The 2789-nt window shown below is 38.5% G+C and overlaps 1 protein-coding gene across 2 annotated transcripts in view; it reads right to left on the bottom strand.

The window, feature by feature from the left end:
* LOC101850224 (striatin-interacting protein 1) overlaps nt 1-2789 on the bottom strand; it is a 29215-nt gene that overhangs the window by 12915 nt on the left and 13511 nt on the right. The gene's annotated exons all lie outside the window — the stretch shown is intronic.

Here is a 2789-nt window from a genome sequence, read left to right on the forward strand (position 1 = left end):
CTTGGATCGGACAAGTGAACATCTAAAGTGGAGGAGGTGTTTTGTGTTCCCGCCCAACTCTGATGAGACAGAATTTTCAAGACGGTTAAGGCTCTTTTGCAAACCACACGAAGGTCTTTAATTTGAGGGATGGAACTTAATTTTCTGTCAAAGATTATTCTGACGAAACTAGCCTTCTGGTGGGCGGGGATCCTTTCACTGTATAATGTCAAATCAGGTTGCAGTACACGTCTGCTGGATCGGCTGAGGTACATTGCAACCGTTTTTAACAAGGAAAACTTGAAACCGTTTTCGTTTGCCCAATTTTCAAGCTTAAACAGCTGCGTCTGCAACTATCTTTCCGTAGATCTTATTTGACGATTTCTGGATCGGCAGCATCAGAAAGTTGTCGACGTATAACGATCTGTTTATGGTGTTTGGGGGGGGGGGTGTGGCTGAATTACGGGATTCATTTTTATTTCAAAAAGGAGGTTAACATCTTCCTCCTGTTGACGAGGATCGGAAAGCGTAGGTTCGTCACGAACCTGGAAAGAACGGTTCTGCAGGAAATTACCAAAGAAGGCAGGGAGGTGACCGCGTAAGCCGAGAAGGGTACTGTTCCGCCCACCTACTTATTATATTCCGAGCAAAGGCACTAAATAATTCATGTGACTGACTACCCAGGTGAACCCCACCACCCACCAATATCATATTACCAAATCGCCCACTAATTAGCGATATGCAGGCGCTGGTGTAACAGATAGGCTCTTCCACGTTTTACGCAAAAGATGTGAGTTGATGATGGCTTTGATCAGATCGGTCCTTATAAACAGGGTTGAAACAGCCCACCTCCTAAAAAATGTGTCGATGGGAGGAGTAAAACATGAAATTACACTTGGTTGACAGATAATGTATTTTTTGAAAAGTACATTATTTTCACTTCCGAAAAAACAGCCTCCCTATTTCCTTTCCATGTGTCTCTCACAGTGACGACATAATGGGGCTATACTGTGTAATAATCTCTTCAGTATCCAATCCAATCCATCCAATATTTAGGATGCCATGCCGTGGCGCTTAATAAATTCTACACCCATCTCAGAGAACCAGAGTGAATACTATAGATCTGCGAATTTCTCAATACAACCCCCCCCCCCTGCAAAAAAACAACTGAAAATATATGGTGGGTAAAATATCCTATTTAGCAACAAGCCATTTAAGTCAACTGATCTCCAAGCACTGGTTCTGCCAAAAACAGCTGAACAAATAAAATATCACTTCTTAAGGTGATAGTCCCGTGAAAAACATTAAACCAAAATCGATGCCAAAGAAAATTATTCAGACTTATCTCTCTACATATTTAATCTTAAAATCTGAGACAAATATCTTCAGTTTGAAATGCATAAAAAGTAACAGGAGAGGATACCAATACCTATATGCATAATAGTATTGTAGATTCTGACACACACACACACAAAAAAGAACCTTCTGTAGATTAGGCATCTAAGATTAAATTATCTACACCGATCCTTTAAATGTACTGAACTAATTTAGTCTCACTGATAGATAGGTCTACAATGCTTAATATGGGGATGGATCAAAAACAGTTGAGGAAAGCAGATATCAAGGCTTTGATAATAACAGCTAAAAGGGAGTAAGACGTCTATTTTTGCCAGGAGTTACCATGAAATCCACACTGACACTTCATGACAGTACGGTTGACACCATAACCACAGAACAGTGCAGAATATGAAATATAAAACAAGTAAAATGCACCAGTTTACATTCTATTCTGAAAGGTGCAAATGTCAAGAGGCCACAACTCATTGACCAAGCAGTCAAAGTGATGACCAAGCGGTCAAAGTGATGACCAAGCAGTTAAAGTGATGACCAAGCAGTCAAAGTGATGACCAAGCGGTCAAAGTGATACATCAACAGAAGCAATTTGGTGAGAAACTACAGAAACTGCGCAGAGAGTGAAAAAAAATAATAAAAAGCAAGAAGAAAGCTGCAATTTTGACACCTTGTGCAAGCAACCATGGGTGTACCAAGGCAGAAGACAAAAACGAAGCCATGCACAGCACACTACCACAAACTACTCAGGAAGGTACAACTTACACAAGAGCAAACAAAAAAATGACCAGTCTTAAAGAGCTCATTAGAACTTTTTAAAGAAAATATTGTCAGTCATAAGACAATTGCTGAAGTCATTTTTTTCTTCTTCAAATGTCTAGTTATTGGTATGACAATAATGCCAGTTACTTGTTTTATGTCCTCAATATAGAGCATAATTTTTTTTCATGCATTAAAAACACAATTATTATTAAGACAATTTTACTTTTGCTCAAGTCATAGGAATGGCTTAAGTCAGCAATGTTTTTATCTAGATGTCCTGATGTAAGAAAAAAAATGACTTGGCCAATTGTATTATGAGCATGATGATACTACTGAGGAAGGGAATGAGCACTGTAAATAAGAAAAATATGTAATATAATGGAAAGGAAAAAAAAGCAGAAAAATACTTCTTCGAAAAAGATGATTCTCGTACAACAGTTGAAATTGTCCAAGATGATCACCCACTGACGAGGAGAAAAGTGGTCGTCTTTGACAGGTGACATCTTGGACAGTGTCGTAATTTTCTTTTTTAAACCCAAGGGGGCAGCGGGAAGTGGTCGTTTGTACAGGTCACTGTCTTGGACAGGTGGCTATCAGAGCAGGTTTTACTGCATCAAGCTCAGAATTCGTTTAAAATTAAAAGTAAAAGTTAAAAAATCACAACCAAAAAAAAAAAGAAAACTAAAATAACATGAAAA

The sequence above is a fragment of the Aplysia californica genome, unplaced genomic scaffold, assembly GCF_000002075.1.
Source record: "Aplysia californica isolate F4 #8 unplaced genomic scaffold, AplCal3.0 scaffold01266, whole genome shotgun sequence".
NCBI lineage: Eukaryota > Metazoa > Mollusca > Gastropoda > Aplysiida > Aplysiidae > Aplysia > Aplysia californica.